The sequence below is a fragment of the Aquarana catesbeiana genome, linkage group LG08, assembly GCF_042186555.1.
Source record: "Aquarana catesbeiana isolate 2022-GZ linkage group LG08, ASM4218655v1, whole genome shotgun sequence".
NCBI classification, from domain to species: domain Eukaryota; kingdom Metazoa; phylum Chordata; class Amphibia; order Anura; family Ranidae; genus Aquarana; species Aquarana catesbeiana.
In genome coordinates this window covers 96,829,629-96,842,135 of record NC_133331.1, presented here as the reverse complement: position 1 = coordinate 96,842,135, position 12,507 = coordinate 96,829,629, and positions in this window count along the sequence as shown.

The window sequence follows — 12,507 nt, the reverse complement described above, 5'->3', positions numbered from 1 at the left end:
TATTCTCCACAGCATAGTGATGAATTGTTCTGTAGCGCAAGATAAGAACCGAAAGGGCTCCATGAGATAAAACAGGAAGTGTGTACAGGAAGGCTTTACATTTCTCATAAAATCTATATGTCTTGAACAGATAAAACAAAATGCCTTCCATGGTGTTTTTACCAGAAGAAAAGGGAACAAATAAAATAAGCTCCATGTTATGGTTTACATATACTTTACGATTTCCTGGCTGTGCAGTATTGCTTCAATTTTTTTGGACTCACAGACTCAAATTGAGTCTGCAGAACAGAAAGTCTGATTTTTCTCCGACTTTCCTACACTGCCTGTTTGTCCTTGGTCAAGGGTCTAAGGAAAAAAAAACTAGCCGGTCAATTTAATATTGAGATAACATTTTCAGAAGGAGGTTAGCAATGGCAACAGCAGTGTTGCTCCCATCAAAGATCTACCTTAAAGTAACCCCATCAGCAATCTCAAAGTCCAAAGAAAAACTGCTTTGAAGAAAAAAAAAAGAGCAGCGCACAAATAGGTTGGACTTGATGGACTTGTGTCTTTTTTCAACCTCACCTACTATGTAACTAAGCACCTCAATGATATTGACAGCAAAAGGCCAGCACTCTTACTCCTCCACTCTTTCCACCTTTCCCCACCACTCCACATGATTTCCTACGTAAATTTGCCGCAACATCTGTAGCCTCAAGTGATAATGATGGAAGGCTGACAGGGGAGGTAGAGGTTTACCTTATGGCACATCATTTGATAATGGGGAGCACACAGAGTAATGCAGAGGGTAGGCATAAACCCTACCCTACCATTTCCAGCATCATCCTTGATCAAGCAATTTTCATGCCTAATTGCTGGTGTGGAAGAAAAAAATTGTCATCCAATCACTCTCATACCCTGCGCCTCAATGCCAGCTAGGCAAAATTGCTGGCTTTACAGCTTGTAAGGGAAGTCCGGTAAGACAACTGGCGCACAGGTGTGCGCATGCACATGGTATCACCCATGGAATTGTGACCAGGTGCGCACGACCACTATTGACGCCAGACGGCCAATTAAAATGATGTCGTTGTCCACCATCAGTACTGACTGGTCTTCAGCTTTTCCCGTGTCCTGTGTGTATCCTGTATCTGATTTCCATTGATGACCCAGCTTGTTTACTGACCTGTTCCTGATCTCGGCTCTGCCACGACCATGCTTCTGCCTCCTTTTCTGTACCTTGTTGCTTGCCCGCTACTAACCTCGGAGGCCTCTATGACCTCATTTCTGTCTCCAATTTGGCTTCATATGGCTCCTGAGTGCCTGCTCTGGCTGTGATCCTGGCTGGCTCCAGTCTCCATCAGTAAACTCCTGTCACAAGTCTGCTGGAAGCCCCGACAAAGACTCTTCTCCTGAACCTGCGGTACAGGCAGAATGCCTCTTTAACCTCTTTTGGTCTGTCCTACTCCTCTTCCTTTCCTGACGTCCTGCTAGACCATCCAAGCCTGCATCTCCTGCTGCAAGTTCTTTTGTCAACACCTGCTGACACCATCTGTTCCATACACAGTGGGGCCTGGGCTGGAGATAAAAGATAGACCAACCTTGTCATCTCAGTCTCCTTCCAGGCACACGACACATCTGCTCCCATTCCAAGTTAGTGGAGTCTGCCCCCTTCCACAACTTTGTGGCCTGTGCTTCACCACATTTGACAAGTACCCAGATGCCTTTTTTACCCAAGAGGCCAGCCCTTCCCTCCCCCTGCATGTGGAAGCCAATATCTCCATGTTGCTGGAACTCGCTCATCAGCATAGTCCACATGTCCACAGACAGGCTCCTACAAGCATGGGCAGATGTTACATCTCCTTTATGGTGCACTGGGTATATTTACTAGTGAGTGTTAAGGATGCAGGATAGGCCACACTGTTGGAGCTGGTTGCACCACTTCATGTCTGGCAACTTGTTGATAGTGCCAACACAGTCACCTCTACCCCCTTCTCAATGACCTTATCCAGTGACTCTTCAGAACCAATGGTCTGCCTGCTAAGAGTCCAAGCGACCAAGTGCCTACAGCAGTGTTAATTTAGTCGACTAAAACATTTTAGTCGACTAAATGAATACTATTTTAGTTGACTAAAATACGACTAAAACTAAAACAATTGAGATGACTAAAACTAAAAGCCATTTTAGTCAAAAGACTAAAATGAGACTAAAACTAAAATGCCATTTTAGTCCTAAGACTAAAATGAGACTAAAACTAAAATGCCATTTTAGTCAAAAGACTATGACTAAAACTAAATTGCAATTACTGAAATGTACTGGAGATTTTAGTCGACTAAAACGTAGGACATTTTAGTCGACTAAAATGTACTGGAGATTTAGTCAACTAAATACGACTAAAACAATTGCAGAAGACTAAAATGGGACTAAAACTAAAATGCCATTTTAGTCCTAAGACTAAAATTAACACTGGCCTACAGCCCAGACAAAATGCTGTCTTGCCGTTTCCCAGCTGGTATGCCCTGCTGCGTGTCTGCACTAGCAGCTGTGGACAATTACTGTCGGTCAGGCATGTGATTTGCCATGTATGTAACTATTTTGCAGCTGGCAAATTGATACAAAGCTTGTTTTTTTTTTTTTTTTTTTTTTTTTTTTACAAGTAAACTTTCCTACAGCCTCTAGATTTGTTGTGTGACAAAAGAAATTTGGTGTGGACAAGAGAGTCCCCAGAAAGCAAAAAAGGGAAGGGTCAACCACGGCTTGAGGTACAAAAAAATATATAATAGGCTTTATTGAAAATTAAGGGGGGGGGGGGGGTTATTTATACAAATACAAAAGTATGGAGTATATGCAGAGAAAACAATGTGTCCTCATTAACACTATACCTAACCAAAAATATTAAAAATATGCTGCAGCAAGAAAAAGAAAAATGCAGAGCGCTCTAGCAGGCAAAAAAGACATAGTCCTCGTCAATCCAGGGGGCAGAAAAAGGTAGCACTATAATATAGCCTATGATTTGCTGGCTAAATGGTAAAAAATCAAATGTTGGCATGTATTGAAGAGTAACAACGATCATAAGATCATAATATAAGAATTGGAGCAGAATATATCCACAGTAAAAAAGAAACTCTTCATGCAGCTCAATTTGTATAAATAACCCCCCCCCCCCCCTTAATTTTCAATAAAGCCTATATTTTTTTTTGTACCTCAAGCCATGGTTGACCCTTCCCTTTTTTGCTTTCTGGGGACTCTCTTGTCCACACCAAATTTCTTTTGTCACATAGCTCCTTTTGCTACATTGGGCAGGTACCCAGTCTTACTATGACGAATCAGCTGGTACTGTATTTACTTGGTGATGGATTGATTCTAGCAATTTTTTATACCTCTTTTTTGTATAGATTTTGCTATGTCCTTTGGTCAATTCAGGTTCATTAGCGCTGAATACAAAAAAAAAAAAAAGCCAAGCATTATAGCAAAAACTACCTAAAAAAGCCTTTTTCCCTCCAAATGGAATTGAAGCAGATTGGGGTGCTGCTGCTATATTTAGGCCATTGTTAAATGTAAAATTAAAAAAAAAAAAAAGAAGATTAGACATGCAAAATATGTGAGGCCAGAATATGGTATCGCTGATGTTCTCCATGAAGATTGTACTGTTCCATAACGCTGCATACAGCTTCAAAGCATTTCCCAAGCATGTAATAGAAATGCATTGCATTTTCCTATGTTACCCCCTCTCCCTGCTGTATGGCATTTATACATGTTTATTTTTGCATCGGTACATGCTCTCCATGTCACTATCCAGCGCCCCATGCCCGTTGTTTGACAAAGGCCTATCTGCCTTAAAAAATATCTAAAATTGACTTTCAAAATAGATTTGAACATGATTTGTGTTTAGGTTCACAATTTTCAGACTTAACAATAGGTTAGATTAGCCCTTTTCAACCAGGGTGTCCAGGCACCCTGGGGTCCCTTAGTAAAATGTCAATGGCTGATAAGGAGGACATTGAGCACCTGCACAGCATCCTTGTTTGCCCCTCTCAATCAGGACTGGGGTCACATTAGCAGAATGAGATAGAGAGATATTGCAAAACAAGTCAGTACCAGTGTGCAAACGGTGTATTTGCTTTGGAAGAATAAATTGCCCTTAATGTTGGGTGTCTTATGTATGTCTGGATTGTAAAACTATTAGTTTAGTTTTTACATTGTACAATGGGGTGCCTTGAGATTGTAAAAGGTGCTTTAACTGAAAAAAAGTTTGAAAAACACTGGGTTCGAAGAATGGCCCACGGACCAAGCGCAGATTCATTCATCCCTTATCTTGAATGGTTCTTTTTACTGCCTATGTTCTAGATCAGTGTTACTCAACTCCAGTCCTCAAGGCGCCCCAACAGGTCATGTTTTCAGGCTTCCCATTATTTTGCACTGGTGATTTGATCAGTTTCACTGCCTTAGTAATTACCACAGCCCTTTTATCTGAGGGAAATCCTGAAAACATGATCTGTTGGGGCGCCTTGAGGACTGGAGTTGAGAAACATTGTTCTAGATCAGTGGCGTAACTAAAACCTTCAGGGCCCCGATGCAAGAAATCATGAAGGGGCCCCCTGACCCCTGGACAGCGCTTTTCCTAGGGGGATGTCTGATAAGAGGAGGAGCCACGAGAGCCGCTGAGGGACCCCAGAAGTCGGTGTTTGGGGCCACTCTGTGCAAAACTAACTGCACAATGAAGTTATGACATGTTTGTTATTTAAAAAAAAAAACCTTTACAATCACTTAAAGGGGTTAAAACAGGTGGTCAGGAGGCAACATATTGCCTCTTTACCGGCTGTCAAATGCCTCTGAAAAGCGATCTGAGCATGGATCGCTTTTCAGAGGAATAGCATTTTGTTGCTGGTACTTTGAACGAGCAAGAAAAAAAAAAATCAGTCCTGATTGTACACATATAGGGTGTCAGGATTAAACGTGCATACATAAAATGTGCATACATAAAATGTGCATACATACATCTAAACAGTGGCGGCTGGTGCTCAAAATTTTTTGGGGGGCGCAAACATTTTTTGAAAAAAAATCATCAAATGCAGCCACTGTGCCCACCAAACGCTGCCACTGTGCCCATCAATTGCAGCCACTGTGCCCATCAATTGCAGCCACTGTGCCACTTAAATGCTGCCAGTGTGACATCAAACGCAGCCACTGTGCCAAACGCTGACACTGTGCCCATCAAACGCAGCCACTGTGCCCATCAAACACTGCCAGTGTGCCCATTAAACGCTGCCACTGTGCCACTTAAATGCTGCCAGTGTGCCAAACGCTGCCACTGTGCCATCAATTGCTGCCACTGTGCCCATAAAATGCTGCCAGTGTGCCCATCAAACGCTGCCACTGTGCCATCAATTGCTGCCACTGTGCCCATAAAATGCTGCCAGTGTGCCCATCAAACGCAGCCACTGTGCCAAACGCTGCCACTATGCCCAAACGCTGCCACTATGCCCAAACGTTGCCAGTGTGCCCATCAAATGCTGCCAGTGTGCCCATCAAACGCTGCCACTGTGCCCATTAAATGCTGCCAGTGTTCCATCAAACGCAGCCACTGTGCCAAACGCTGCCACTGTGCCCATCAAACGCAGCCAGTGTGCCCATTAAACGCTGCCAGTGTGCCCATTAAATGCTGCCAGTGTGCCCTTGAATGCCCCCAGTGTGACCCCCGACCGCTCATCGGCACTTACCCTGTCTTGGTGGGGCAGCGGGTGACGGCGACGAGTGGGGTCCTCCATGTGTCTCCTGCTGTCCACATCTCCCGTCCTCTCCTCCTGATAGGCATCCAATAGTGGCGCCTTACGTTTCAGCCAATCAGGTGACAGGTAACAGACCCGAGCACCTGATTGGTGGAGAGGCAGTTTAGTGTTGGGAAAGCGAATAGTCATTCGCTTTTCTAACACAGCTGAGTGGCCTGTGAGGTCACCTTTTTTGATGCCTATTAGAGCCTATGGCTCTAATCCGGTGCTTCAAAACCCCCCCCCCCGCCGCTGTAATTCAGGTTCCCTGCACCCAAAAAGGGGCTGGGCGCCTGAATGGGGGGTGGCAGCGGCGGCCATAGATAGATTCATGCAATGCATGAATCTATCTATTGGTGATAGAGGGGTGACTGGAGAGAGAGGGCGGCGCCCGTGTGCCCTTAATGCACGGGCCATCATTGCATCTAAACACACACACATACATAGATAAACACACACATACACATACATAGATAAACACACACATAATATACACACACATATACTGTATATACACACACAAACACATATACATATATAAATACACACATAAACACATGCAAACACATACATGAACACACATATAAACATACATGAACACACACTTACAGAAAGCCTTTGTAGCCTCCCTGGCGGTTTTCCCGAGTGTGGCTCGGGGTTAAAATTCAGTACCATTAGCGGTAACCCCGAGCCACACTCGGGATCGCATTGCAGGATCCTGGGGCGGCGTTACTTACCTTGTCCCCGGGATCCTGCGATGTCCCCCGCAGTGTCCGAGGGCTCCGTCCTCCTCCGAAGCCTCTCCGTGCCAGGCTCCGTTCCCTGCGAGCGGCGCGACGCACGGGGGCGGAGCCTGGCGGCAAATTCAAAAAACTGTCAAAATCATAACACATACAGTACTGTAATCTTACAGATTACAGTACTGTATGAAATGATTTCACATCCCTTTTGTCCCCAGTGCTCTGGCCCATGCCCTGCATGCAGTTTTACATGATATACACTGTTCTTTCTGCCTGGAAACTGGAGATTGTCCATAGCAACCAAAAAGTGTCCCTTTACGTCAAAAGTGGCTTTAGACCAGCTAGAAAACAGCGATAGTAAATTAGAACACTTGCAGAATTGAGCGATAGTGAATTGTGGGGAAATTTATTTTATTACTATTTTTTTAAATTTTTTTAATTATTTATTTTTATTTATTATATTATAATTTATGTTTTTGTGTTTCAAACTTTATCATACCCGGGATATCTACTAGACTCTGGTTTGGACAGATTTAAGTGTGTTATTGTTAAGATTTACAGACCTACAATATAAAACGCCAAATTTCCATGCAAAATAATTGTACCGCTTTCAGCACCTAAAATCCGAAATAATCATACCGCCAGGGAGGTTAAAAACGGCAGTGCTTTACCTCACTTCTTCCTGCCGGGTACTGCACTATAGGGGGAGACAAAGAGCACAGCACACACTGCTTTCACTTTAGAACAGTGTGATAAGCTCCCCGCACAGTGCCGATTACAGGTCGGCTAACGATGGGGAGATCGATCTCAGCCGCTCCTCCTATCAAGATAAACAGGGGGGCCCTCAAGGGCCCCCTGCAGCATGGGGCCCAGTCGCCATGGCGACCTCAGCGACCCCTATACTTCCGCCACTGTATCTAGATGTAACAGCAGCAAACAAGGAAGAATGCTCTTTGTGGGCTTTGTGTGGTGTTCTTTGAAGATAACAAATCTAGTATCTGTCTATGATAGGTTAAGAGGCCTTCTCTAGTCTAGGAGTGTCCTATATCCATCAAAAGAAGACATCTCAACTTTGGGTGGATGCTAAAGTGCCACGCAGTCCAGTGGAGCAAATACAGTCACTCTTTCTATCCCTGCAAATCCTCCTAATATCCAAGAGGTTTTCCAGAGTAAACAAATTGGTACCTCATTGCCTTTAGTGTAGTAACACAATATATCTATTTTTCCCAGCCACTCTTTATCAGACATTATATGTACTAATAAGGCCTCATGGACATACACTATATTGTCAAAAGTATTGGAACACCTGCCTTTACATGCACATGAACTTTAATAACCCAGTCTTAGTCCATAGGGTTCAATATTGAGTTGGCCCACCCTTTGCAGCAATAGCAGCTTTAACTCTTCTGGAAAGGCTGTCCACAAGGTTTAGGAGTATGTCTATGGGAATGTGACCATTCTTCCAAAAGTAAATTTGTAAGGTCAGGCACTGATGTGAACGAGAAGGCCTGGCTCACAGTCTCCACTCTAATGCCCCGTACACACGGTAGGATTTTCCGATGGAAAATGTCCGATCGGAGCGTGTTGTCGGAAATTCCGACCGTGTGTGGGCTCCATCGGACATTTTCCATCGGATTTTCCGACACACAAAGTTGGAGAGCAGGAGATAAAATTTTCCGACAACAAAATCCGATCGCGTCAATTCCGACCGTGTGTGGCCTGTTCTGACGCACAAAGTGCCACGCATGCTCAGAAGAAATTCCAAGACGGAACAGCTCGTTCTGGTAAACTTAGCGTTCGCAATGGATACAGCACTTTCGTCACGCTGCAATGTTAAAAAATTTTTAATACAGCACACTCTTCTTCTTTATAATGTGACAAGAATTAAGTAGTTTTGCTGCTCATATTCACACACACTTCTCACAAAGTTTTATTTTTGTTTTTTTATTGGGATTCCCTGAATATATTGTTATTAGTTGTCACATCTGACATAATTTTTTTTTTTTTATATAATTTTTTGGGGGATTTTAGGCCTTTTTTTTTATATAATGTTTGTATTTTTTCAAAGGCTGATCTTTGTTCAATGTTATTTTTATTTTTACTCCAGAATATTTTTGTGTGTGTTTTGTGTGTCAAGTTACCCCAACACCATTGATATCTTGTATTATTTAATCTCCAGGAGATTGTTTGTTGTTGGTGTCCCTTGTTCATTTCACATTGTATATTTGCAATGTACCTGAATCCTCACAAACAAACTATCCTTTTTGAAGTAAAACACATAGGAGAGTATAATTCAAAACAAAAATCCTTTATTAAGGGATCAGAACCAAACAAAGAGGAAGGCAACACTGGATCAACATGAGAAATTAGCGAAGCCTGGGACCCCCACGGCAGACATCAATTCTTGAACATCAAAATTGGTGGCCTAAGGAGTCCATATGTAAGGGAGGGCAGTCTGGTCCAGAATTCGCAGAGATCCGGATAGCAGCAGATGACATGTGTGTCCCCAGGCTGTGGTACCACAAGAGGCTGCATTTTTTGGCCGACCAGACTGGATCCAGGGTCCTCACTTTCACGCTTCATTCCGGGCTGTGGCTGTGCAGTTGGAGATGTGGCAGGAGGAGAAGTAGGACCTGGAGGAGGACTGGGAGGACCTGGAGGAGAGGGAGGAGGAGGAGGAGGACCTGCAGGAGGAGGAGGAGGACCATCACAAAGGTGTGTCTGAGCTGTCATTTGGCCCCTCATACCTTTGTTAAGAGCCTCCAATATGAGCGCCTCACACAAGACTTGTTGTCCCTCCTCCATCCTCTGCATTTTATATGCAATGACGGCAGCAATGTCCTCCTCCACGGTCTGTCGTGCTCCCAGGACCTCTGTAGCCCTCCAAAAGAGTCCTCCGGTAGCCTCCTCTAGGGCACTCCTCCTACTGCCACTTTCTCTTTTCAGGGGGGGTGGAGGGACCTGCAGATCAGCCAGCCGGCTCGGCCCGGCCACCTCCTGGCTGAGACTTCCCTGTGTATGAAAAAGGGACATGGTTTTAGTTGTTGCTTCATCAATCACAATCCTAAATTAGTACTCCAAACTAACATCTAGTTAACATCATTGATTGGACAAGCAGAAATATTTAGAGGAATGCTATACCTGGCTCAATCTGGGTTCCTCCACATGTGGCCTGGAAGGCCCAGGTTGGGCGTCAGAAGCCTCAGCCAGGGGGAAGGAAGCGTGGAAGGAAGACTGGAGAGGGATGGCCTGGGTTCAGTCTGGCCTGCCAGAAAATGCAGCCTGTCGTAGTACAACATCCTGGGGACATAGATGTCATCTGCTGCTCTGGATCTCTGTGAATCCAGGACCTTCTTGCGCTCCCTTACATATGTGCTCCTCAGGCCACCAATGAAGATCTTTAAATAGGTGATGTCTGCCGTGGGGATCACCTGCTTCACAATTTCACACAATTGCTCCAGTGCTGCCTTCCTCTTTGCTTGGTTCTTGAAATGGGGGTGTTTAATCTCCCACAGACAGGGCAGCTCCCTTAAGATATCTATGAATACTGACATGAAGTCATTGTCTTTCACTAAGATATCCATGTTCACTGCAAGACACAAGACAAAGCCTAATGTCAGACAAAACTCTCCTAATCTTGTTACAATATAGTCTTCAATGTAGAAGCAGTATAGGCACAAGTTTGTCTCTTACCTTCGTTCTTACGATCGGCGCGTCCAATGCTCCTTCCTCCGCTCACAGATCGTACGTAATACGCACGCGTGTTATGCTTTATACACACTGCGCATGCGTGTAACTCCGCCCGCCCCTGACGTTCTTTCTAGTCTATTCCCCGCCCCTTTTCGTTCGGCGCAGTGGGGGAGGAGCACATGGCGGAGTCACAGCAGGTGCGTGCTAATTGCAGGAACGAGGAGGAGGCGGAAAGCCCGGATCCGGACACGTCCCGATTCAGAAGGAGACGTTTTAAGGCCACAAATATGTCCTTTGGGGAGATGTTGGAGATGGTCGACATCATGAAGAAGTCCGACTATGACGGAAAGTATGGGCCTTACCCCAATATCAGAAAGGCCAAGATCATGGCGAAAGTGATCAAAAGTCTGCAGAAGAATTTCGGGGTACGACGATCGAAAGATCAGCTCAGGAAGCGGTGGTCGGACCTGAAATTGAGAGAGCCAGAGCAGTACCGAAAGATCCGGAGAGTGCTGCAAAAAAGTAAGTAGTTGTGCTGTGTTCCTATTCTTTCTGTCTTTATTGCGTTCGTGCTGCTCCATATGCTTTTATTAATTGTAACGTTTAAAAGGGCAACTTTAATGTTCATGGGCCCATTATTCGTTCGTATCAAACATTTTTCTTTCGGCCTCTAAAACACCATTGTTTAGGCCATATGCATTTTCCCACATTTTTTTTGGGCCTACTTGAATGCCAAATAGTTGTTTGTGTAGATGGGTTTGTTACTAGAATGAAATGCCAACTAGATTGTGTGTAAGGAGAGGACACTGAGCAGCTGTTTTCACATCTGGACACTGGAGCACTAGTGTGGGACACAAGAACACCATTTTTATTAGGGGGCCACACAGGTGCTCCAGTGTATACTATAGGGGGGTCTCCATCTGTGAAGCTTGTACTAAACAGGTAAAGTAGTACAGCTTGACAAAGGCCAATAAAAAAAATACATCTTGGAACTCGGCTAAAATAGACAATTGTATACCACTTCCAAGCAATGTTTCCTATTTCTAGTTCTGCCATCAAATATCTGTGTGCTAATTATACCATTTTTGTTTTACATTAGGGGAGAAAAGACTCGGAGGACACCCCTCATCCGAGGAGACCACAGACCCCCCACTTCTGGAAGAAGGGGAACTAACACCAACACAAGAAGAGCAGGAGGAAGAAGAAGATGTGGTGGAGATTGGCACCACAACAGGTGAGTGTCTGCGACCACAGACTCAGGTAAAAGAGATGGATGGTGGCAGATTTTTGATACCTGTTTTTGTTTTCTTTCTCTCTTTTTAGGTGATCGTGATGTGAGGGATCCAGAACGTTTCACATCAGAAAGTGCCCAGATCCTGATCGGGGAGATCATGGGGTGTAATGTCGAACTGCAAAACATACAGCAAAAAATCAATGATGTTATTAAAAAAAATAACAACATCATTGATGTTTTGGGGCGAATTTAAAACCCCACAAAATCACTTTTTGGATTGTGGTCCAATCTTTTAAATATTTTTGCAATGTTTTGAAAAGCCAAATTTGGAGGATGCACACAGTGTGCCAACATGTGCTATCTGCCATCACGGGAGATCAATGGACGCGTTTTGGGGGTGCAACCCCTTCCTCAATTATAAAGTAGCGTTGAGGAAGTGCTTGCTCCCCCAAAACACGTCCCTTGATCCCCCCTGATGGCAGATAGCACATGTTGACATTCGTAAATTGGTGTGCATCTTCCAAATTTGGCTTTTCCAGGGGTGATTTTCCCCCATCTGAACGCTATATCAAACTCAGTTCCTAAATACTGATGTCTGATATAGCCTTCAGGTTTTACCTAATGTGAACTTTGTAAGTTCAAGTTTTTTGGCTTTCTTGTTGGTTTTACACAGGCCTGTTTTATCTGAAATGGACATTTCGATTTTTGATAATGCTACTACAAAAATTGTTATACAACAAACATGTTGGTTTGTTTTAAAAACCTTTGGTAAATGCACATGTGATTGTGCAGGTATAAAAAAGTTGCTTACTCAAGAATGTGTGGATTATTGTCTCAACACTACAATACAACACTTTTGGGGTGATGTAATTGCTGTTTTCTGCAAAAATGGGTGTTATTTCCTAAGGGCAAATCCTCTTTGCACTACAAGTGCAGTTTCAGTGCAGTTGCAAGTGCACTTGTAGTAAATGTGTTTTTGCATTTAGGAAATAACAGCCAACAGTGCTTGGTATAAGGTTACACAATCACGACATTTTCTGGACTCAACACATTTCTGTCAGGGTCAGCTAAAACAAACACAAGCAGTAAATGTCCACCA